The sequence below is a fragment of the Oncorhynchus nerka genome, linkage group LG5 (assembly GCF_034236695.1).
Source record: "Oncorhynchus nerka isolate Pitt River linkage group LG5, Oner_Uvic_2.0, whole genome shotgun sequence".
Taxonomy (NCBI): Eukaryota; Metazoa; Chordata; class Actinopteri; order Salmoniformes; family Salmonidae; genus Oncorhynchus; species Oncorhynchus nerka.
The window spans coordinates 52,249,425-52,276,503 of NC_088400.1; the positions used below are offsets into that span (position 1 = coordinate 52,249,425).

Below are 27,079 nucleotides of genomic sequence, written 5' to 3' on the forward strand. Positions count from 1 at the left end.
ACAACGACAGATATTACATTAAATTCAAAAGTTATATATATATATATAAATACAGTGGGGCAAAAAAGTATTTATTCAGCCACCAATTGTGCAAGTTCTCCCACTTAAGAAGATGAGAGAGGCCTGTAATTTTCATCATAGGTACACTTCAACTATGACAGACAAAATTAGAAAAAAAATCCAGAAAATCACATTGTAGGATTTTTTATGAATTGATTTGCAAATTATGGTGGAAAGCTTCCATTGAAGAATCCTCTCTGAGTTCTATTGTAACTCTCCAATAAAATAACAAATTAAAAATCTGATAGTATTTCAACCACATAAAATACTGTAATGACAGGAGAAAAGCCACATGTATCTAATTATAGACGAGTTGACTAATAAATAGCCTACCAAAATATTATCTACCTATCTACAGTGCATTCTGAAATTATTCAGACCCCTTGACTTTTTCCACCTTTATTTCCTTTGTTTTGTCATTATTTAGTATGGTCAGGGCGTGAGTTGGGGTGGGCAGTCTATGTTTGTTTTTCTATGATTTGGGGATTTCTATGTTTCGGCCTAGTATGGTTCTCAATCAGAGGCAGGTGTCATTAGTTGTCTCTGATTGAGAATCATACTTAGGTAGCCTGGGTTGCACTGTTTGTTTGTGGGTGATTGTCTATGTTGATTGCTTGTTTCAGCGCAGTTCGCATTAGCTTCACGGTTGTTCTTTCGTTTATTGTTTTTATATAGGGTTTCAGTGTTCAGTGTTTTCTTTATTAAAATTAATGATGAACACATACCACGCCGCATTTTGGTCCTCCGATCCATCTCGCCTCTCCTCTTCAGATGAAGAGGAGGACGACCGTGACACTTATTTTAAAATGGCTTAAATTGTTTGTTTTTTCACACACGATACCCCAAAATGACAAAGCAAAAACAGTTTTTTTTTTTTAAAAATTTGGGCAAATATATCAAACATGTAGAACTTAAATATCACATTCATATTCATATTCACATTCATATTCAGACCCTTTACCCAGTACTTTGTTGAAGCACCTTTGGCAGCGATTACAGCCTTGAGTCTTCTTGGTTATGATGCTACACACTTGGCACACCGGTATTTGGGGAGTTTATCCCATTCTTCTCTGCAGATCCTCTCAAGCTCTGTCAGGTTGGTTGAGGAGCAATGCTGCACAGCTATTTTCAGATTTCTCCAGAGATGTTCGATCAGGTCCAAATCCGGGCTCGGCTGGGCCACGCAAGGACATTCAGAGACTTGTCCCGAAGCTGTCTTGGCTGTGTGCTTAGGGTCGTTGTCCTGTTGGAAGGTGAACCTTCACCCCAGTCTGAGGTCCTGAGCGCTCTGGAACAGGTTTTCATCAAGAGTCTCCCAGTCGCTGCCGCTGAAAAACATCCCCACATCACCACCATGCTTCACTGTATTGATGTTGCTAGGTTTTCTCCAGACATGACGCAATCTTTGTTTCATCAGACTAGAGAATCTTGTTTCTCATGGTCTGAGAGTCCTTTAGGTGCCTTTTGGAAAACTCCAAGTGGGCTGTCATGTGCCTTTTACTGAGGAGTGGCTTCTGGCCACTCTACCATAAAGGCCTGATTGGTGGAGTAATGCAGAGAAGGTTGTCCTTCTGGAAGGTTCTCCCATCTCCACTGAGGAACTCTGGAGCTCTGTCAGAGTGGCCATCGGGTTCTTGGTCACCTCCCTGACCAAGGCCCTTCTCCCCCGATTGCTCAGTTTAGAGTCTAGGTGGTTCCAAACTTCTTCCATTTAAGAATGATGAAGGCCATTGTGTTCTTGGGGACCTTCAATTCTGCCAACATTTTTTGGTACCCTTCCCCAGATGTGTGACACAACAAAATCCTGTCTCTGAGCTCTATGGACAATTCCTTCGACTTCGCGGCTTGGTTTTTGTTCTGACATGCACTGTCAACTGTGGGACCTTATATAGACAGGTGTGTGCCATTCCAAATCATGTCCAATCAATTGAATTTACCACAAGTGGACTCCAATCAGGTTGTAAAAACATCAAGGATGATCAATGGAAAAAGGATGTTTTAGGTTGGTCAGGGCGTGAGTTGGGGTGGGCATTCTATGTTTTGTTCTATGTTTGTATGTCTATGTGTTTGGCCTGGTATGGTTCCCAAATAGAGGCAGCTGTCAATCGTTGTCTCTGATTGAGAATCATACTTAGGCAGCCTGTTTTCGCGCTTTAGTTGTGGGTAGTTGTTTTCTGTCTCTGTACCAGACAGGACTGTTTTGTTTTGTTATTTTTGTTCTAGTGTTCAGTGTAATTAAAAGATCATGAACACGACTACAACAGCCGTTACAGGACCATTCAATGTTGTCTTGGTAAGCAACTCCAGTGTATATATTTTACATTATGGGTGGGAGTCTTGGATTTACAGTGCCTATAAAAAGCAGGCTGAATGAGCACAGCCAATGACACAGCTTGTTAACTTGTTGAGAATTGCCTGGGATGGCCTAAATGGCAAAGACGCCATTTATAGAACGACGGGCTTCACAATAGCCAAAACTAAGAGCAACTTATTAAGAATTTCTCAATTTATAGTTAGCTTATAGCTACTTTCATCTTCACAGATGGATGACTCTATTCTCAACCCATCAGATTGGAGATGGCGTTCCTCTCTCATCTATTTGGCTTCTCTCCTGTCCTATTATTTTGCTTAATTTAACAATTTAATAACATTTTGGGACTCCCGAGTGGCGCAGCAGTCTAGGGCACTGCATCTCAGTGCTAGAGACGTCACTACAGACCCTGGTTTTATTCCAGGCTGTATCACAACCGGCTGTGATTGGGAGTCCCATAGGGCGGTGCACAATTGACCCAGCATCGTTAGGGTTTGGCTGTGGTAGGCCGTCATTGTAAATAAGAATTTGTTCTTAATTAAATAAAGATTAAATATAAATAAATAGGAATGGAGACAATTTTAGCACTGAGGCTAGTAATTAGCATCCCAGGCAAATTGACAGCTTGGGATGGTGAGACGATAACAGCTCAGAATGTTAAGGGCCCCATATGACAGATCCCTGTTGTAAACAGCCAATGATCTAACCGAGTGTTAAAGAGTAGATGACAGACTTGTAACAAGAAGCCGATGATAGATCAGAATAGTGATGCGTTAATGATGTTACGAGATGTCGCCAAGCCAAAAGATGGCGCTGCTGTTATGTGTTTCTGAGTGTGATACAATATAGTGTTTGTCAAACCCTGATCTGTTTCACCTGTCCTTGTGATTGTCTCCACCCCCTCCAGATGTTGCTTGTTTTCCACAGTGTATTTATCCCTGTGTTTCCTGTCTCTCTGTGCCAGTTCGTCTTGTATGTCCAAGTCAACCAGCGTAGTTTTACCGTGCTCCTGCCTTTTCTATTATCTTTTTGCTAGTCCTCACGGTTTTGACCCTTGCCTGTTTCTGGACTCTGTACTGGCCTGCCTGACCATTCTGCCTGCCTTGACCTCGAGCCTGTCTGCCACTCTGTACCTCCTGGACTCTGAACTGGTTTTGACCTTTTGCCTGTCCACGACCATTCTCTTGCCTACCCCTTTTTGGATCAATAAACATCTAAGACTCCTGTGTCATCTGCCTCCTGTGTCTGCATCTGGGTCTCGCCTTGTGCCCTGATAGTATTAGTGAGCCAAGTTAGGAATTACTTCCTATGCACTGAATGGAGCTGTATGCATGCTACCGAGTAATGCTTAAGTAAAGACTTTCTAATCAACATTACCTTGGTCTTCTATAGATCAAATAGCACACAAAACAAATGACAGAACAATGGTGTAACATATCTAAGTTGGTCAGTGTCTAGTGTGTGCATGCATGCATTACAAGCAAGTCCAACCTCACAGTACAAGCAAGTCCACAGGCCTGCGCTTTGTAAGAGCAGGCAGACGGAATTTATGAAGCTATGTGTGCTTTTCCAAAACAACACCAACTGACATGAAAATAAAAACTGCAGTCGAAGGTCAAAGGTGGAAATGCATTATGGTACATTGGTTCCCTCTCTTATGTTCCTTCAGTCCTGGGAGGACAGGATGTTGACATTGGGGATGGCGGTAGCAGGAGGCCCTGGCAGCTAGGCCGCTAAGGTCACCTGTATGTAGTTGAGGCATGTTATGCTAGGTGCACTAGGGATGGAATGTAAGATTACACTGAAGCTAGTATACTGAACACCAGACATGACTCAGCTTACTATCGTCATCAGCCAAAAACTGATTCAGTAGAGAATGTATGCTAAACTTGGAAAGGCAGATATTTATGTTAACTAAGTTGTTTGTTCTACTCAAATGGGTATTGGGTGTCCTGGAAGTCTTACACACGGCTGGGGACACCTGGAGGAGAATGCCATTGACACAAATGTCTACGCACTACCTAACCTACAACACTATAGTCTAGTCAGAACCTTATGTTCACTTCCTTTGCAGGTGGCAAAAACTGGATAAAGCAACAGGTGACAGCGACCTCACTTCATTTTAGCCTTAAGACTTCGTTCAGCTGTTGCTCAACCTACATCCATCCACCAACATTCTTGTACTTTTTTAATGGCTTTTGGGAGGGCGAAGATCTATTCTGAATTAATAGAAAGGCTGTCATATACGGTGACTTTAATATTGAATAAACACACTAGATTTCACGTGGACTTTGAGTCAAGAAACTAAGTAATCCATTTAAGGTCTCAATCTTGGGTAAATAAAATGGGTAGGCTATGCACTGGTCAATACATTTTAGAGCCTACAAGGCTATAATCTTTGCATGCTTGGGGAATGGGGAGGGAGTGCAAATACAGACCTTTTTGAAAGGCTTATAGTTGAATCCACTCAGTGCACAGTTATTCAGGACTTTTCACACTGCATTGAAAATAATAGATATATCATTTTTTAAACACTCTTATCCAGAGCAACTGGGGTTAAGTGCCTTGCTCAATGGCAAATTAACAGATTTTTCACCTAGTTGGATCGGGGACTCAATACAGTAATCCTTTGGTTACTGGCTGAATACTTTTAACCACTAGGCTACCTGCCTCCCCCTTTAAAAAACTGGACAAGTTTGAAAAACAATACCCTATACAAGTCTCTTCTTTCACGGAACAACGCATCATTTGGTTTGCGAAGAGGATCGAAAGTACGTATTAGGGGACTTAGAGAAGGCTATTTATTTGTGTGGTTTCATTTGCGCCGTGCTCTGTTGTATGGCGCAGGAATGTTTTCGCTTACCGTACCAAATTAAACCTGATTATTATATTATATTATTATTATTATTAACCCAATTATTCTAAAGTTCACCGTTTACATTCGTTTGCATATGCTCACATAACTATTTGTGTTGCCCATGAGGTGTGTTATGAACGACACAAGGAAGACATGTTACTCAATCTAGGATTCCAATTTGAAGTCTTTTTTAGTGAGTATTAAAAACAATGTTCTGTCTCCTACAATGAGTCAGGAGTTAATAACACTGATACCTAAGCCTAAAAAATAAGTGCTGCTCATCGATAACTGGCGTCCAATTTGACATCTTAATAATGACTATAAGATATTAGCCTTACTACTTGCAAAAATAATTAAAGAAGTCCTGGATGCAATCATTGATGAAACACAGTCTGGCTTCATGAGGAACAGACATATTTCTAACAATGTCAGACTAGTATTAGACATACTTGACTACTCAGACCTAATAACTGAGGATAGCTTCATATTATTTTTAGATTTTTATAAAGCATTTGACACAGTAGAGCATCAGATTCTCTTCCACTCCCTTGAGAGACTCGGCTTTGGGGATTTTTCTGTAAGGCTATTAAGACACTCCATGCAAATGGTAACAGCTCTAATTGAAATATGGCACCTCACCTAGATTTGAGTTAAAGAGAAGAATTAGGCAAGGTTGTCCTATCTCTCCGTACCTGTTTTTATTAATCACCCAACTTTTGCAAATTCTTTAAATAATAGTCCTGTACAAGGTATTTCCATAGCTGGTAAAGAAAATATTATAAGCCAGCTGGCTGATGATACTACACTTTTTCTGAAAGACACTAACCAAATTCCCATATCGATCAATGTGATACAATCCTTTTCCAAAGCGTCTGGTCTATATCTTAACATTAATAAATGGGAACTCATAGCTGTCAAAGATTGTGTGATACCTTCATATTAATGGTATTCCAGTAAAAGAAGAACTTACATATTTAGGCATAACCATTACAAAGGATCAAAAGTCTAGAGGCTTACTACATTTTAACCCTCTTATTAAAAATACCCAGAAGAAGCTAAATCAAGTCCTAATAACCAAGGTCGAAGGTATCTCTAGACTAACATATGGCACTCTATCTTTATATCTTGACAGTAAAATAAGCAAGGAGATAGACTAGATGCTTTTCAACTCTCTTTGGAGAAACCATACCCATTACATTAGGAAAACTGTTGTATTGAACACTTATGATGGACTGAATTTTCTGGACTTTACTACTTTAAATATTACTTTTAAGATCAATTGGATAAAACAATTACTAAGAAGAACCACTTTGTATCTGGAATTTTATTCCTCATCATGTCTTCTCTACTTTTGGTGGCCTTAACTTTATGTTGTTTTGCAATTATAATATTGACAAAATTCCAGTGAAACTTTCTGCTTTTCATCGGCAGGTTTTCTTGTCATGGTCCTTAATTTATAAACACAATTTTTCTCCACGCAGATATTATATATGGAATAATCGGGATATATTGTTTAAAAATACTTCTTTGTTTTTAGAATATTGGTTCCGAAATCATATCCTATTGGTGAGCCAACTGGTAAATGCAGAGGGTATTTTACTCAGTTATAAGGAATTCTTATCACTTTACAGGGTCCCTGTAACACCTAAAGATTTTGCAATTGTTTTAGACGCCATTCCCTCAGGTGTTGCTCTGTTATTCAGGAACGTGTCAAGACCTGGCCCTCAGAGCCTACCTTCTATTGACCCTGTTGACTCATCAGTAGGAAAGATTTGTTTCTCTTTTGGTCCATTCAACAACAGAGCGATTACGAACCTTGTTTCAGCAGGATGTTGTATCTATACCTTATGTCATGCCTTATTGGAATGGATTTATTGATAATATCTGTTGGAAAAAAGTTTGGATGTTGCCACACACATACCTACTTGTTAACAAAAATGAAGGAAATTTCCTTTAAAATTATTAATAAATATTATCCTGCCAACCACAATATGAAGTAGTTTAAGGAAAACATCAACTCAAATAGCTCCTTTTGTAATGACCACCCAGAAACAGTGTTGCATCTTTTTTGGCATTGTATTCATGTAAGAAAACTGCGGCAAGACATCAGTAGATTTATAATTGAACACATTTATGAAGATTTTACACTATTGTGGAGAGATGTACTGCTTGGATTCTTTACATACGATAGAAATAAGCTGAAACATTTTTATGTAATTCATTTCATTATTATTTGGCCAAATTTCATATACACAAATGTAAATTTACAAACAAAAAGCTACATTTTCTTACCCTACAAAAATAAATGTAACTGTATTTTAAGACAGTTAAATACTCTATTAGCAAAAAAGCTGTTAGAATTGTAAATGTGTGTATGTCCCTTAAGGTCCTTGTGTAATTGTAATGTGATATTGTACCCCTTAGCTCGATTGTCCATTGTTTATAATCTATATATATTTGTGTTCCCTCATGTACTTTCTGTATTGATTTGTTGTTAATAAAAAAATAAAAAATAAATAATAAAAAATGTTTTTAAATAATAATAAATAAAATAAAAATACTCAATCTAGGAAGTGGAGATCCGTCTCTACAATTGGCCCAGTGTTGTCTGGGGTAGACCGTCATTGTAAATAATAATTTGTTTTTAACTGACTTGCCTATAATAATTTAAGAAGTGTAGCTACAGCAGCTACACTGTAGCCCAAAATAATTGGTTGTACAAGGATGCAAAAATGGGACCTTGTCTTCTGACTAGGCTATTGCATATCCGTTGTAAACTGTGAAAATCCTCCTAATGTTTAACATGTTTGAGTAACTCAGCTGACAATAGAAAGCAATAGTAACGGTGTCTTTCCTAGGCACTGTGTCTGACATGGTTTGTTAGACAAAGCCTATTGGAAAATGAGTGGTGTTTTTTGTAGGGTTTTTGGATAAATGCAGAAAATAAAGTCTGTGGTAAACACAGGTTTAGGAGATTTTATACGTTTTGTTCTATGAGATTATCTTCATCAGCTAACATAACTTGAATTTTGAAGCATTTATGTAATTTTTTTTAAACTACGCGCCTAAAGGCTTTATAATTATTAAAGATGAAGTTCTGACTGAATTTTTCTCATAGAACAAAACCTATAAGAACTCATATGCCTGTGTTAATATTAGAATATTTGCCATTTAACAGAAGCTTTTATCAAAAAAAGCGCTTTACATTTGAAGTATGGGTGGTCCGGGAATTTAACCCACTACCCTAGTGTTTCAAGCAACATAGCTTGCTCTACCAACTGAGCTACAAAGGACCTTAAACCTTATTTTTGGCATTTATTCCAAAACCCTATTCTTTCCTCATTAATTTTGCTTCTAGGAATCGCTGAATGAACCAGAATCATTTCAGCTTTTTTGGACTACAAGCTGGTGAGCTCTATGGTATCGGATGGGGTGGGATAGGAGGAGGGGTGTTTAGGAATGGAGTTGCAAAATTGCCTCCTGAGTGGCGGCCGGGCGCAGTGCATGCTGACATGGTCGCCAGGTGTAATGGTGTTTCCTCTGACACATTGGTGCGGCGGGCTTCCAGGTTAAGTGGGCATTGTGTCAAGAAGCAGTGCGGCTTGGCTTGGTTGGGTTGTGTTTCGGAAGACGCACGGCTCTCAACCTTCGCCTCTCCCGAGTCTGTACGGGAGCTGCAGCGATGAGACAAGACTGTAACTACTAACTGGATAACATGAAATTGGGGGGGAAAAGGGGTAAAAAAAAATGTAACTGCAGAATTGATGTGTGGCACAAAAGCATATGTGGTGCCAGTCTACGACTTGTACGTGTAATTAACTCACGATTTGCAGTCCTGCTGCTTAGTTGTTGACACCCCACCAAACAACTTCTAGACCATATCTGTGTCCCAAATGGTACCTTACTACCTACACAGTGGGCTACTTTTGAACAGAGCCCTATAAGGAATAGGGTGCCATTTGAAACATAGACCTTGTGTAGCCTGAGGAAGTCAGATGGCAGACACACACCCCACACAGGGCTGGCCCTGAGAAGGGCGGTACAGATAAGTTACGCAGGCAAGCCAACTGTCAGGGAAGCACCCAACTAAGGTAGTTGGTTATTCCATCGCAGGCTGCAGATATGTAAGCAGTCATGTAAACCCTCTTTCTCTCGCTCTCTCCCATTCTGTAGCTAGATTTGTATTTTTCCTTTGTTTTTCCCCCTAATGGCTCCTCAGTTGTCATTCATCTCTCACACTCTCTCACTCTCACTCTCACTCACTCACTCACTCACTTACTCACTCACTCAATCTTGCCTAATTCATATTTTTCCCATATGGCTGCCTTATTCTCATCCATCCCCTCTCTTTCTGTAGGGGTGTGTGTATCTCTACCGGATCTGTCATGTCAACCCAGCCTGCTTCGGAGCAGGGTGGTGTGTTGCTGAACAGTGGCTTGCACGTGAAGAGCAAGAAGAGGCTGGAGACCGGGAAAGTGGAAGGCCTGCAGGCCAGGGTCCAGTGGGCCTGTAAAGCAGAGTTCCTGCTGGCTGTGGCGGGACAGATCTTAGGCCTGGGCAACGTGTGGAGATCCCCCCCCTACCTGTACTACAAGAACGGAGGAGGTGAGAGACTAAGTTTGAAGGAAAGATGCTACCACGGATGTCAGATGTTAATCATAACATCAAAGGAACAATACAGAAGGTTTGCGCCGTAAAATAACCCTAGGGTCAACCACTGTAAGAATAACATCTCACGTGACTTCCTACTGTACTGTCATAAAACTATGCAGGCCTTATCTTGGAACCCAGAATGAAATGTTACGGTAAGAGTCTGTCACACGAGACTAAAGTTGGCCTACATGTACAGTGGATATGATTCACCCCCCTTGGATTTTTTTGACATTGTTTTTATGACTAGCCCTTCCTCTGTCCCCCATATATACAACATATGTAAGGTCCCTCAGTCAAGTATTGAATTTCAAGCACAGATTGAACTACAAAGATAAGGGTGTTTTTTGAATGGTTTATAAAGAAGGGTAGTGATTGGTAGATGGGTAACAATAAAAAATCTGATATTGAATATCTCTTTAAGCATGGTCAAGTTAATAATAATGCTGTGGATAAGGTATGAAACCTCACACACACATCAAAGATACAGGCGTCCTTCTGAACTGAGCTGCAGGACAGGAAAGAAACTGCTCAGGGATGTCACCATGAGGCCATTGGTGATTTTAAAACAGCTACGGAGTTCAATGGCTATGATGGGAGAAAATATGAGGGTGGATCAACAACATTGTAGTAACTCCACAAATAAAAATCTACAATCTACCTTAATTAAAAGAGTTATTTGGCTGTCCCAATAGGATAACCCTTTTAAGAACCCTTTTAGGTTCCAGGTAGAAACCTTTTGGGTTCAGTGTAGAACCTTTTCCATAGAGGGTTCTACATGGAACCAAAAAGGGTTCTAACTGGAACCAAAAGGGTTCTCCTATGGGGCCAGCCAAATAACCCTTTTGGTACACTTTTTTCTAAGAGCGCAAATGAACAATAACAATGAGTGAAAAGAACAATAACAATATATAGAATACAACGCACTAAAGTGATACTGAAAAGGAAAACAAAGCAAAGTTATAAATTCAAAGCCTTATGTTTGGGGAAAATCCAACAAAACACATCACTAAGTAACTGCCTCCTGAGTGGTGCAGTGGTCTAAGACACTGCATCTCAGTGCAAGAGGTGTCACTGCAGTGCCTGGTTTGAATCCAGGCTGCATCACATCCGGCCGTGATTGGGAGTCTCATAAGGTGGCGTACAATTGGCCCAGCATTGTCCGTGTTTGGCTGTGGTAGGCCGTCATTGTAAATAAGAGTTTGTTCTTAACTGACTTGCCTAGTTAAATAAAGATTAGAAAAGTCTTGGGTGGGCCGCCTAGGTGTTTTTTCAGGCCTCCTATGTCCAAACAATCAAAATAACATATTATTATTTTTGGAGATATTTTTGGATATTTTTGGAGATGTAAAATGTTTTCAGTGTAAAGTTAAACAACTAAAACTAGATCTAAAGTAATGGACCTATATATTTTTAAATAAGATAATCTTTGAGAACATCAATCACCAAAATAAAAGCTAGACAGGCAGAGAGAATCTAAAATTCAAATAATTATGCATCCAGGTGTAGTTTTGTCAATAATTATTATTATTATTTTTAAATAATAATGTATGTGGGGCTAAAAACAATTGAGGCTCTACCCACCAACCAACCACCCACCCACACACACACACACACACACACACACACACACACACACACACACACACACACACACACACACGTTCAAAGTCACACACACTCTCACTCATCTGTGGTGCCATGAGTTATTGTTTGTTTTGACAAAACAGTGAGAGGGTTTATCTGGATTGGATTGGACAGACTGAAATGAATGAGTTAAAGCCACAGACTTGATACTGATAGCTACGTCTCTAGATTGAACTGTTCAGGTGGAGCAGAGGTATAGCTAAACTAAGCTACACTCAACCCTCTCGTTTGATCTTATTCTCAAATAGTCTCCTCGTTTCCCGTAGACATTTTTAGAAGTAGATGAGTCTAGGATATACTTTTCAGTCTCACCCACTGTATCCTACTACTCCAACTGCATTGTCTAAACCAAGTCATTGCATGTCTCGCGAGACACATTAGTCTCTCGGCTACTTAATTTGTGGCAATAATCTGAAAGAATGTGTTTTCCTCAGTCAGCTGAATACAGAGCTTAGTTCATAGAGCCGTGGTATCAATGGCGGAGTGGTATTAGTGGCGGTTTCTAGCACCTCTGGCGCATCTTGAAATTGTTTTCTTCCTACAAATTTAGCTCTAGATCTTCAGTGGTTGGAGCTATTACCATCCCTGAAAGCTAAGACTTTCAGGAACAAGTATGTGTCTTCTGTTTCCATCTAAGACACAAGCTGTGCAGGACTTTTTAGAAGGGAGAGTGATGAATCTGCATAGGATAACTGAGGGAAATTAATTAATTCTCCATAAACGACCATACATAAGATTTTTTGACGATCATCCCTGATGATTTCCTAAACATTACAATAAATCCATTTAATATCATGAATGAATCAATTTGAGTTTGTGACCCCCTTCCAACCCTCATTCTCCAAAAGTGATTCCCTCTGAAATATTAGTGACTAACACTGGTCTAAACTGTTCAACCTGGGACATGTTCATGAGGGAACACCGTAGTGAAACATTTTACAACGTAAAACAAAAACACGCATTTCTTATTAAGTTCAGATATTGGCTCCCTGTTTTCTCTGTTTTGTGCCGTTCTGTCCAATTTCATAACCTGGGTACCAGTCTGTTTTCATACCACGCCTTCCCACTCCTTGTTTGGCATGACAAGGAGTGGCATGATGGCTCAAATAGACTGGTACGCCGGCTCTGCTTCGTGCCTGCTGAACACAACCCGGGTGTGGTACTTTCTACAGGTGCAGCCAGTCCGATGACTGTAGCTTCTTAGCAAAGCCACCTGGTTGACAAGTTGTAAACGCTGTCTGTCTTGTAAACAAGCTGGTGTTAGAACTCTCTGCCTCTAGATAGCTTTCACATAAACATGCCTCTTCCTCCTCCTCTCCCCCTTCTCCGGACAGCTGCTATTCTCTGTCCATATGGCCAACAGCTGCACAGACACACTTACATGTTCGTACACACACACACACACACACACACACACACACACACACACACACACGTACAGTTCATTCGGAAAGTATTCAGACCACTTCCCTTTTTCCACATTTTCTTACGTTACAGTCTTATTCTAAAATGGCTTAAAAAAGTACAAATCCTCATCAATCTACACACAATACCTTATAATGACAAAGCAAATTTAATTTAAAAAATCAAAAAGAATAATACTTTATTTACATAAGTATTCAGACCCTTTGCTATGAGACTCGAAATTGAGCTCAGGTGCATCCTGTTTCCATTGATCATCCTTGAGATGTTTCTACAACTTGATTGGAGTCCACCTGTGGTACATTTGAATGGACATGATTTGTAAAGGCACACACCTGTCTATATAAGTTCCCACAATTGGAAGTGCATGTCAGAGAAAAAACTAAGCCATGAGGTCGAAGAAATTGTCCGTAGAGCTCTGAGACAGGATTGTGTCAAGGACAGATCTGGGGAAGGTTACCAAAACATTTCTGCAGCATTGAAGGTCCCCAAGAACACATTGGCATCCATCATTCTCAAATGAAAGACTTTCTAGATCTGGCTGTCCAGCCAAAGTGAGCAATCGGGGGAGAAGGGCCTTGGTCATAGAGGTGACCAAGAGCCAGATGATCACTCAGACAGAGCTCCAGAGATTTGATTTGATGCACCTGTAATGACCTCACCTTCTGGATGGTAGCGGTGTGAACAGGCAGTGGCTCGGGTGGTTGTTTTCTTTGATGACCTTTTTTGCCTTCCTGTGACATCGGGTGCTATAGGTGTCATGGAGGGCAGGTAGTTTGGTGCTTTGTGCAGACCGCAACACCCTCTGGAGAGCCTTGCGGTTGAGGGAGGAGCAGTTGCCATACCAGGCTGTGATACAGCCCAACAGGGTGCTCTCAATTGTGGCTCTGTAAAATTTAGTCAGGGTTTTGGATGATAAGCCACATTTCTTCGGCCTGCTGAGGTTGAAGAGGCGCTGTTGAGCCTTCTTCAACCACACTCTTTGTGTGGGTGGACTATTTCATTTTGTTGTTGATGTGTACGCCGTGGAACTTTCTCCAATGCTGTCCCTTTGATGTGGATAGGGCGGTGCTCCCTCTGCTGTTTCCTGAAGTCCACGATCATCTCCTTTGTTTTGTTGATGTTGAGTGAGAGGTTGTTTTCCTGACAACACACTCCGAGTGCCCTCACCTCCTCCCCGTAGACTGTCTCGTCATTGTTGGTAATCAAGCCCACTACTGTTGTGTTGTCTGCAAACTTGATGATTGAGTTGAGGCATGCATTGCCACTCAGTCGTGGGTGAACAGGGAGTATAGGAGGGGGCTGAGCACGCACCCTTGTGGGGCCCCAGTGTTGACCACCCCAGTGTTCACCACCTGGGAGCGGCCCGTCAGAAAGTTCAGGAACCAATTACAGAGGGTGGGGTTGAGGCCCAGGGCCTCCAGCTTGATGATAAGCTTTTAGGGTAATATGTGGTGTGGAATGCTGAGTTGTTGTCAATGAACATTGACAATCTTACGTAAGTATTCCTCTTGTCCTGATAGGATAGGGCACTGTGCAGTGTGACGGCGATTGCATCATCTGTGTACCTGTTAGGGCGGTATGCAAACTGAAGTGGGTCTAGGGTGGTCGGTAAGGTGGAGGTGATATAATCCTTGACTCGTCTCTCAAAGCACTTCATGATGACAGTAGTGTGTGCTACGGGGCGGTCGTCATTTAGTTCAGTTATCTTTGCCTTGGGTACAGGAACAATGGTGGCCATCTTGAAGCATGTGGGGACAGCAGACTGGGATAGGGAGTGATTGAATATGTCCGTAAACATACCAGCCAGCTGGCGTGCTCTAAGGACGCAGCTAGGGATGCCGTCTGGGCCAGCAGCTTTGCGAGGTTTAACACGTTTAAATGTTTTACTCACGTCGGCCATGGAGAAGAAGAGGGGGGTCGCAGTTCTTGTTAGCGGGCTGCGACAGTGGCACTGTATTATCCTCAAAGCGGGCAAAGAAGGTGTTTAGTTGGTCTGGAAGCATGATGTCGGTGTCCGTGACGTGGTTGGTTTTCTTGTTGTACTGTAGTCTGTGATTTCCAGTATACCCTGCCACATACATCTCGTGTCTGAGCCATTTAATTGCGACTCCACCTTGTCCCTGTACCAGCACTTGGCTTGTTTGATTGCCTTGCGGAGGGAATAACTTCAATGTTTATATTCAGCCATATTCCCAGACCTCTTTCTATGGTTAAATGCAGTGGTTTGCGCTTTCAGTTTTGTGGTAATGTTAGGGTAGGTTTTAATAGTGACAGTGGGTATAACATCTCCAATGCACTTCCCTATAAATTCACTCACCGAGTCAGCGTATAGGTTGATGTTTTTCTCTGAGGCTGACCGGAACATATCCCAGTCCGTGTGATCGAAACAATCTTGAAGAGGATGCTCTCGATCCAACAGGATGCTCTCGATTGTGGATCTGTAAAATTTAGTCAGTGAATTGGGTTAACAAGCCAAATTTCTTCAGCGTCATCTGTCGGTGCCATCTTGCAGAAGCCACTCCACAGTGAAATGCACATGACAGCCCGCTTGGAGTTTGCCAAAAGGCACCTAAATGACTTTCAGACAATGAGAAACAACATTGTCTGGCTGAATGCCAAGCATCACATCTATAGGAAACCTGGCACCATCCATACTGTGAAGCATTGTGGTGGCAGCATCATGCTGTGGGGATATTTATCAGCAGCAGGGACTGGGAGACGAGTCAGGATCGAGGGAAAGATGAACAGAGCAAAGTACAGAGAGATCCTTGATGAAAACCTGCTCCAGAGCGCTCAGGACCTCAGACTGGGGTGAAGGTTCACCTTCCAACAGGACAATGACCCTAAGCACACAGCCAAGACAACGCAGTCTGAATGTCCTTGAGTGGCCCAGCCACGCCCAGACTGAACCCGATCGAACATCTCAGGAGAGACCTGAAAAAAGCTGTGCAGTGATGCTCTCCATCCAACCTGACAGAGCTTGAGAGGATCTGCAGAGAAGAATGGGAGAAACTCTCCAAATACAGGTATGCCAAGCTTGTAGCGTCATACCCAAGAATACTCTAGGCTGTAGCCACTGCCAAAAGTGCTTCAAAGTACTGAGTAAAAGGTCTAAATGCACATGCAAATGTGATATTTAAAAATATATACATTTGCAAACATTTCAAAAAACCTGTATTGGGGTATTGTTTGTAGATTAAATAGGGGGAAAAATCAATTGATCCAATTTTAGAATAAGGCTGTAACGTAACAAAATGTGGAAAAAGTCAAGGGGTCTGAATACTTTCCAAATGCGCTGTATACGCTCGTACAGACACACACAGAGCCCAGATAAGACAGCAGGCGTGGAGTGTTTACAGCGAGTTGTGTGATGGCCAACAGAGCCAAGTGTTAGCAGATGGACAAGCACTGCTGCTGCTGCTACATCTGTGTTTTGGTACATCTAGTACTAGCTATTAGTAGATTTTTAGATGTGTGTGTGTGTCTATGGCTGTGCATGTGTGCATGCTCTTTAGTGTGCCCTAAGTTTTAAGGGTGAAATCCTATCTTGAAAGCTATGCAGGCATGTAACTCAAATGTATGTGCACATTTTCTTTACCCTTGTTAATCCATGATTTACATGGGAGTTAAAGTTTGTGTGTGGGTGGGTCTGCCTCGTGTTTTATAAAACGTTTAGTAACAACCACTCAATGTGATTGGTTAAAAGCCAAGCTGTGCAATGTTCACAAATGCACACTAACTGTTCTATTTGAATTATAACGATGTATCCCTGACAATGTATCAGTATTTTTTTCCTGTGACTACGTGTGTGTTGTCTGTGTGCCTCTGCCTCTGTTTGAGTGTGTGGGTGTGTGTGTTTTGTCTATGTGCCTGTGTGCCTGAGTGTGTGTGCAAGCTCTCACGTGCGTGTGTGTGTGTGAGTTGTGTCTTAGTGGGTGTGTAACTGACGTTATTAATGCAGTAAAGGTCTGACAAAGTTTTTGACACTTTTGGTACTTTTGTATCCATGAGTGTCCATGTGACTTTTGAAATGTTTAAAACTTTGAAGGTGATGTTTTATTTATGTGTCTAATCTTTATTTAACCAGGTTAGTTTCAAGAGAGACCTGGACCTGGAATGTGATTTGTAGATTTAAATAAAGTATTTGGAATGTGTTTCCACAGGTCTGAGCTTTGCCAGTCAGGTGATGATCCTCCATGGGTGTGTGTACTACATTGTGGTCCTGGCCTGGGCTATCTTCTACCTGGGCCACAGCTTCCAGTCAGAGCTGCCCTGAGCTCACTGCAACAACACCTGGAACACAGGTACACCATGCACTGATACCCTTTTCACACTACAGAGTCAAACTGAGCCAAACAGTACTTGGCTGGCCTGGTTATGCATCCAAAATAGTTGCTGGAACCATACTGGAAGTTGGGGATCTTGATGGGTTATCTTATTTTCAAAGAGGTAATGTCAAATAGGTCCACACATGTCAAATACTTGAAAGCATTGGAGGTGTGGTTGATTAGGTTGGAATTTGCATTTTTGCAACTATTCCAATGGTTCCGCTGTACCGGAAAAACTCAATCAATTGCAGCTCAATTATCCGGTCCAAGTATTTGAAGGTATTTGACCTACAGGAGCCTATGTACCTACAGTTGAGGTTTACATACACCTTAGCCAAATACATTCAAACTCCGTTTTTCACCATTCCTAACATTTAATTAATCCAAGTAAAAATTCCCTGTCTTAGGTCAGTTAGGATCACCACTTTATTTTAAGAATGTGAAATGTCAGAATAATAGTAGAGCGAATGATTTATTTCAAATTTGATTTATTCCATCACATTCCCAGTGGGTCAGAAGTTTACATACACTCAATTAGTATTTGGTAGCATTGCCTTTTAAATTGTTTAACTTGAGTCAAACCTCTTAGGTTTCCACAAGTTTCCACAATAATTTGGGTGAATTTTGGCCCATTCCTCCTGACAGAGCTGGTGTAACTAACTCAGGCCTTGCTTGCACACGCTTTTTCAGCTCTGCCCACAATTTTTCTATAGGACTAAGGTCAGGGCTTTGTGATGGCCACTCCAATACCTTGACTTTGTTGTCCTTAAGCCATTTTGCCACAACTTTGGTAGTATGCTTGGGGTCATTGTCAATTTAGAAAACCCATTTGCAACCAAGCTTTTAACTTCCTGACTGATGTCTTGAGATGTTGCTTCAATATATCCCAAAACGTTTCCTACCTCATGGTGCCATCTATTTTGTGAAGTGCACCAGTCTCTCCTGCAGCAAAGCACCCCACAACATGATGCTGCCATCCCGAGCTTCACGGTTGGGTTGCAAGCCCCCCCCCCCCTTTTCCCTCCAAACATAACAATGGTAATTATGGCCAAACAGTTCCATTTCGATTTCATCAAACCAGAGGACATTTCTCCAAAAAGTATGATCTTTGTCCCCATGTGCAGTTGCAAACCGTAGTCTGGCTTTTATATGTCGGTTTCAGAGTAGTGGCTTCTTCCTTGCTAGTCCCTGTTAGTCACATGTCTGCGGAACTTGTTCAGTTTATGTCTCAGTTGTTGAATCTTGTTATGTTCATACAAATATTTACACATGTTAAGTTTGCTGAATATAAATGCAGTTCACAGTGAGAGGACGTTTCTTTTTTTGCTGAGTATTAGAAACCAAATACACACAAAGTGGTAGTAATTTCATCAGTTTAGCTTACCAAGACAAATAAACTAAAGGATTCATTTCACCTTTCAATTTTCATCTCATGACTTGGCAAATGTATCTCTAGAACTTTTGCTTTTGAAGGTACTCCCTGTCTTTGTTCCAAATGGGGCTGCTTCTGTAGTTGTTTTCTATGCCAATATATGTGTTGGACACAAATACAGATGCGTTTAAATAGTCAATGTCGCCTGACTGTGTGTAACATGTGCGGTTGTATAGATAGCGGCTTCAGAAAGTATTCACACCTCTACTTTTTCCACATTTTGTTGTTACAGCCTGAATTTTAAATGGATTCAATTAAGATTTTTTTTTGTCACTGATTTACACAAAATACCCCATAATGTAAGTTGAATTTTGTTTTTTACATTTTTTACAAATTCATTAAAAATGAAAAGCTGAGAGATCTTGAGTCAATAAGTAATCAACCCTTTTGTTATGCCAAGCTTAAGTTCAGGAGTAAAAATGTGCTTCACGAATCACATAATAAGTTGCATGGACTCATTCTGTGTTCAATAATACTGGTTAACATGATTTTTAATGACTGCCCAACTCTGTACCCCACACATACAATTATGTGTAAGGTCCCTCAATCAAGTAATGAATTTCAAGCACAGATTCAACCATAAAGAACAGGGAGGTTTTCCAATGCCTTGCAAAGAAAGGCATCGATTGGTAGATGTGAAGGGAAAAAAAGCAAATGCTGAATATCCCTTTGAGCATGGTGAAGTTATTCATTACACTTTGGATGGTGTATCAATAAACACAGTCAATAGTATAGTATATTATAGAAGCGTAATAACTGTGACTAAATGGTCATATGGAATTTCACTGCCTTTATGACTCGTGACTGCCGGTGGGGCGATAATATGGTCACCGCAACAGCCCTAGTTGTGATATGAGAATTGGGGATGGATCAACAACATTGTAGTTAGCCTACAATCCTAACCTAAATGTCAGTGTGGAAAAAGGAAGCTTGTACAGAATAACAAATATTCCAAAGCATGCATCCTGAATAAAAGGCACTTAAGTAATACTGCAAAAAATCTTGCAAAGAAATTAACTTTTTGGCCTGAATACAAAGCATTATGTTTGGGGCAAATCCAACACAACACATCACTAAGTACCACTCTTCAAATTTTCAAGCACGGTGGTGGCTGCATCATGTTATGAGTATGCATGTTATGGGCAAGGACTAAGGAGTTTGTTTAGGATAAAAAGAAACGGAGTACAAATAAGCACAGGCAAAGTCCTATAGGAAAACCTTTTGTCTGCTTTCCAACGACACTGGGAGATTAATTCACATTTCAGCAGGAGAATAACCTAAATCACAAGACCAAATCTTCAATGGAGTTGCTACCAAGACGACATTGAATGTTCCTGAATAGCCGAGTTACAGTTTTTGACTTAAATCGTCTTAAAAATATTTTGCAAGACTTGAAAGTGGCTGTTTAGCCACGAACTTGACAGAGCTTGAAGAATTTTCAAAAGAATAATGGGCAAATATTGTACAATCCAGGTGTGCAAAGCTCTTAGAGACTTACCCCAAAAGATTCACAGCTGTAATCGTTGCCAAAGTTGTTTCTAACATGTATTGGCTCAGGGGTGTGAATACTTATATAGTCAAGATATATTAGTGTTTTATTTATTTTTTATTCTTCCACTTTGACATTACAGAGTATTTTTGTGGCAGAAAGTACAGTTATATCCATTTTGATCCCACTTTGTAACAGAACAAAATGTGGAAAAAGTCCAGGGGTGTGAATACTTTCTATATGTGTTGTAATGGCTCTGTTTGTCTGACTGTGTGTTTCTCTCCAGGCCCCGGGCTGGCCTTTATAGCATACCCTCAGGCTGTAACCATGATGCTTCTCCCTCAGCTGTGGGCTGTGTGGTTCTTCCTCATGATCATCATGCTGGGGCTGGACACACAGGTGTGTGTGTGTGTGTGTGTGTGTGTGTGTGTGTGTGTGTGTGTGTGTGTGTGTGTGTGTGTGTGTGTGTGTGTGTGTGTGTGCGCATGCACACACAAACACAGGGTCTCTTCCATACATGCATCCAGTGTATAACAAATAAGATTTACAATGTAACGAGCATCGTATCCACCGGCACACACACAGTATGCAACCGACAAGTATTGCAATGTAACAACCATCTTACACACACCAACCTACCCCATTCCCCTCCCCCTTTCCACCCCCTGTCCAGTTTGTGAGCCTGGAGGCCCTGGTGACCTATGTGACTGACCTCTACCCTACGGTGATCCAGCAAGGTTATCGACGAGAGCTGCTGCTGCTGATGGTGTGTGTCGTCTGCTTCCTGGGTTGGCCTGGTCATGGTCACCCCGGTGCGTCTGGTTGAATGCATGTGTGAGTAGATGATTGCCTGACTACCCAGACTCCTTATTCCATCCAAGAGCTACCCCATGCCCATGGACGTTAGTTTCTTCTCTTATTTTTTTATAAAAGTTTAATAACTGTTTTTTTTATTCTTCCACTTTGACATTACAGAGTATTTTTGTGACAAAAAGTACAATTATATCCATTTTAATCCCACTTTGTATTAGAACAAAATGTGGAAAAAGTCAACGGGTGTGAATACTTTCTATATGTGTCTGACTCTGTGTTGTATGCCTCTGTTTGTCTGACTGTATGTCTGACTGTGTGTGTTTCTCTCCAGTTTCTTCTTTGGAAGTCTGAATCTGAGTACCTCCTCAACCCTTCACCGAATGCGAACACATTCAGGGCCAGCTGATTGGTCAAGGAACAGATGGGTTGGACCACAGCCAGAGCACACGTAGGTAAAGCGGCGGTTTGAAAATGTGTCTTTGGCTTTGATACTTCGATTGATTAGAGACGATCCAATCGCTGATTACTTTGTTTTGTAAAACGCCCCTTGTGCCCCTAAAGTCTGTAGCAAATGACCGAGCAGCAGAATCATTTAGTGTGAGTCGTCAGTCTAGGTGAATGGATGGTTGTCTGTTTTACTGGCCACATAACTGGCTGTTTAGCTTGGGGAGCTGTCTACGTGACTGGCTACATTGCTAGCTGGGTGGCTGGCTGGCTGGCTGGGTGGCTGGCTAGCTAACTGTCTGTCAGTCTGCTTGCCTGTCTGTCTATCTGTCTACATGATTGGTTGTCTGTTTGTCTATTTGAACTAATGTCTGACTAGTTGACATATCCACTTACCGCTAGACACTGTGTTACAATTAGTACATTATCCAAATGTCTTCTCCCAATTAAATTATCTCCCTCTAACTTTTCAATTGTATAGATCTATGATGTGGTGATCCATCTGTGATGTAATGTTCTCTCAATCTCTTTGGATAGGGTGGTCTCTATGTGTTCCAGATCTATGAACACTACTCCTGCAGTGGGGCCAGTCTGCTGCTCCTGTCCATCTTCCAGTCGGTGGCCGTGGGCTGGGTTTACAGTTAGTCCAGAGGTTGTGCACAATAAATACCTTATCACAACCTTAACACAACATCTTTCACCCTAATGTAGACACTGTACACCTGTAATGAACACACACCCTCTGACGTGTGCCTCGAAACACAGTACTTTCTTTCTTTCTTTTATCTATAGATCTCGCTTTGGCTTTCTCTCTCAATTGTGCAAATACACACAAAGTAAGCGAACAGTGGTGTTTAACTATGCACAAATCTTGTATGTCCTCTACCCTTACCTTCTACATTCCTACTCAAGTCAACAGTATATGAATCTGGAGTAGTCTATTGCGGGCTGCAGACATTCAGTATGAGCTGTAGTGTAGTGGAGACAGAGCCAGCGCCAGCTCTATTAATGAGTCACTGTCTCCCCAGCCCCTAAATCTTCCCGCTGAACGTTGCGCCACACAGTCTCAGCCATGGGGCCCTGGGGAGCCCACAGTAGCTGCCTCAGATACTAACACGCAAAAATCATAGACAAAAAAAGCTCAGGCATGAATCTCCCTTGGATGATAACATGCTAACTCTAAGTCGCTAACACAGAAAAACTCAGGTGAAGGAAAAACCTGAGCATATATCTTCTTCAAACGCTAACATGCTAACATGCTAACGCTAACATCCCAAAAGCTCCAGACACAGAAAAGCCTAGGCATAGATCTGTCTCAAATGCTAACACTAAGTCTCTAACATAGACAAGCTCCAGACACAGAAAAGCCAGGGTGAAAATCTGCAGTGGAACTGCAGAGGGATTTTTGGGTGTTCTACTTTAATTTGTTTCCATGTAAGTTGAGAGCGTAAGAGACGATTGTTGTTTTACGATAAGAGCCCTAGCCAGGAGGTAGAGACATGGGCTGTAGATAGGAATGATGATGGGGGACTGGAGCTGTCTCTCAGCTCTAGTGAATTCTTAAGCAGTGGGAACTGTGCGGTGTGTGTGTGTGTGTGTGTGTGTGTGTGTGTGTGTGTGTGTGTGTGTGTGTGTGTGTGTGTGTGTGTGTGTGTGTGTGTGTGTGTGTGTGTGTGTGTGTGTGTGTGTGTGTGTGTGAGTTTAGCTTCATACATACGTTCCTACATTACATTCGTAAAGTATTCAGACTCCTTCACTATTTCCACATTTTGTTACGTTACCACATAGTGACGAAGCAAAAACATGTTTTATAACATTTTGCTCATGTATAAAATATTTTAAACTGAAATGTAACATTTACGTAAGTATTCAGACCATTTACTCAGTACTTTGTTGAAGCATCTTTGGCAGGGATTACAGCCTTGAGTCTTCTTGGGTATGAAGCGACAAGTTTGGCACACCTGTATTTGGGGATTGTCTCCCATTCTTCTCTGCAGATCCTCTCAAGCTCTGTTAGGTTGGATGTGGAGTGTCGCTGCACAGCTATTTTCAGGTCTTTTTTAAATTTTTTATTTAACCTTTATTTAAGTAGGCAATTCAGTTAAGATCAAATTCTGATTTAAAATAACAGCCTACTCCAGCCAAACCCTAACGATGCTGGGCCAATTATGCGCTGCCCTATGGGACTCCCAATCACGGCCGGATGTGATACAGCCCAGGACTGAACCAGGGTCTGTAGTGACGCCACTAACGCTGAGATGCAGTGCCTTAAATCGCTGCGCCACTCAGAAGCCCGGACTAGAGATGTTCGATGGGGTTCAAGTCCGGGCTCTTGCTGGGCCATTCAAGGACATTCAGGGACTTGTCCTGAAGCCACTCCTGAGTTGCCTTGGCTGTGTGCATAAAGTCGTTGTCCTGTTGGAAGGTGAACCTTCGCCCCAGTCTGAGGTACTGAGCATTCTGGAGCAGGTTTTCATCAAGGATCTCTCTTTACTTTGCTCCATTCATCTTTCCCTCGATCCTGACTAGTCTTCCAGTCCCTGCTGCTAAAAACATCCTCACGGCATGATGCTGCCACCACCATGCTTCACCTTATTGATGTTGCCAGGTTTCTTCCAGAAGTGATGCAATCTTTGTTTCATCAGACCAGAGAATCTTGTTTCTCATGGTCTGAGAGTCCTTTACGTGCCTTTTGGTGAACTCCAGGCGAGCTGTCATGTGCCTTTCAATGAGGAGTGCTGCAGAGATGGTTGTCTTTCTGGAAGGTTCTCCCATCTCCACAGACAAACTCTGGAGCTCTGTCAGAGTGATCATCGGGTTCTTGGTTACCTCCCTGACCAAGGCCCTTCTCCCACGATTGTTCAGTTTAGCCAGGCGGCCAGCTCTAGGTGTCACGTTCATTGTATGAAGGAGACCAAGGCACAGCATGGTATGCGTACATTCTCTTTATTAAAAGAATGAACACCGAACAAAATAACAAAATAACAAACGAAAAGTGAAGCTATATAATATAGTGCTGACAGGCAACTACACATAGACAAGATCCCACACCAGAAAGTGGGAAAAAGGCCTGCCTAAATATGATCTCCAATAAGACACAACAATAAACAGCTGTCTCTGATTGGGAACCATATCAGGCCAACATAGACATACAAAACCCTTAGACATACAAAAACCCTTAGACATACAAAAACCCTAGACCCTAAACGTAGAGTACCCACCCTAGTCACACCCTGACCTAACCAAAATATATAGAAAACAGAGATATCTAAGGTCAGGACGTGACACTAGGAAGCATTACCATCAATGCTGCAGACATTTTTGGTACCCTTCCCCAGATCTGTGCCACAATCCTGTCTCTGAGCTCTACGGACAATTCCTTCAAACTCATGGCTTGGTTTTTGCTCTGACATGCACTGTCAACTGTGGGTGCCGTTCCAAGTCATGTCCAATCAATTGGATTTACCACAGGTGGACTCCAATCAAGTTGTAGAAACATCTGAAGGATGATCAATGGAAACAGGATGCGCCTGAGCTCAATTTCGAGTCTCATAGGTAAGGGTCTGAATACTTATGTAAATGTACAAACATTTCTAAAAACCTGTTTTCGCTTTGTCATTATGGTGTATTGTGTGTAGATTGATGAGGAAAAACGTTAATTTAATCAATATTAGAATAAGGCTGTAAGGTAACAAAATGTTGAAAAGGGGAAGGGGTCTAAATACTCCCCGAATGCACTTGGGAGAGTTGAGGTAGCCATGCTTTACTACACTCTGAGCATCCCCGTGGAGAGCTGTGGAAATGGCGTTTGTCCATGGTTGTTTAGACTGCGGTCAGGTCTCTAGTGGTTCCTCTATGGTCGTTACTTCCGTGAGATTTAAAGGTGGTCTATTCAGGACCTTAGACAAGATCCTGTTCTACAGTTCTACCATCTTATATGGGTCTCCGATTTAAGTGGTTTGGGGTTTCTAGGACCATTTTCTAGTTTTCAATTACTAGTCTTTACGATTGTGCCTGGACTTCAGATTGACCTTGTATGGACCTTACAATTCAGAACCATGGTTCAACCACTGTTGTGGTCAGAACCAGGCCTTGACCACAGAACCATGTAATAACCCCCGACCCCTCGTCCTGTTCCTTAGGGTCTGACAGGTTCAATGACAACATTAAGCACATGATTTCCCGCTGCCCTTCTTCAAGCTGTGCTGGCGCTACCTGACGCCAGCCATGTGCACGGTGAGTGACCTTTAACCCTTGACCCCTGTGTGTGGGAAGAGTCCTGTGAACTTTATATATCCCAATTGTGTCTGTAATTGTATATCTGTGTACACATGTGAGTAATTGTCTGAATTATTTGGTTAGCTTTTTTTGCAGAATCTAGTTGTTGTGACTTTTCTCTGTACATTTCTTACCCGACAAATGGATCAGACTGATACACTGGTCCAAGATGAATCCATTGGGTCCTATTCAGACAAGCAATCTGTGTGTGCAACTCTCTTTCTCGCTCTCTCTCCAGGCGACGTTTGTGTTCTCCTTGGTGTGCTGGATCCCTCTGTCCCCCCTGTGCACTTTACGCCCTGGCCACCATCCCCTGCAGCCTAACACAGGTGAGTCACACAGTGACATTTTTACACCAACAACTAACTACTACACTTGGCCCTACCATAACCCTGACTCCCACATTAACCGTTACTCTTGCCCCTACCATCCAACACTGCACTATGTGGACTGACTCTACACTTACTTACCTCCATCTCCCCTGTGACTTAACCTATGATTACACAAGACATTAGTTAGTGTGTCTTGAAAATAACTTGTACCTTCCCATCATGCTATAGTGAATAGTTTGGCCAGTAATTCAGTGCACAAGACTGTACTAAGCATATAAGACATACTGTACAGTGCATTAAGGCATATGTTATGTGTGACTAACAACCCGTCCATCTCTCCTGTTGACCTGTAGCATTTCCGCCGGCTGTGTCGTCCTGCCCTCGACTCCAATTTGGCCATGGACCACCGGACCACCTCTCTCACCTTTGAACCCTGTCTGGCTCTCACCGATGGAAACCCAAGGAGACAATCTCAGCTGTGATCTAGGGAAGACCACCCTTGGTTTAGCCAATGATACGGTCTCACGGTTTCTGCGCACCAAATGGACAGATCGGAATCGGGGGTCAAAGGATGTTTTTATGGAGATGGGAAGGCCTCTGCCCCTCTTGTGTCCTCACTGGTAAATGGAGACAGGATGGTGGTTGAAACTGTGATAGAATCCAGCCTGTATGCTGTTGGGCCTGGGATACGTCTACTGGGCTTAGTGACATGTCCCTGACTGTGTGTATTTTTGTGAATGAGGGGGAGGGGGGGAAGAGAGGGAAAGGGAGGGAGAGATAAAAGATACTCAAACAGTCCCAAATCACTCTTCACGCTTTTTGATGTATTTCAAAACTGCAGTTTCCTCTGCTTGGAGCAACAGTGAAGTGGGCGGTACAGATGTTTTCTCTTTTTTTTTCCTTCTTTTTTTCACCTTTATTTAACCAGGTAGGCTAGTTGAGAACAAGTTCTCATTTGCAACTGGGACCTGGCCAAGGTAAAGCATAGCAGTTCGACATGTACAACAACACAT

General features: G+C 41.9%; 1 pseudogene; it reads left to right on the forward strand.

The window, feature by feature from the left end:
* Window positions 1-9,613: 9,613 nt before the first annotated feature.
* Window positions 9,614-26,548, forward strand: LOC115129173 (sodium- and chloride-dependent GABA transporter 2-like; annotated as a pseudogene).
* Window positions 26,549-27,079: the final 531 nt, after the last annotated feature.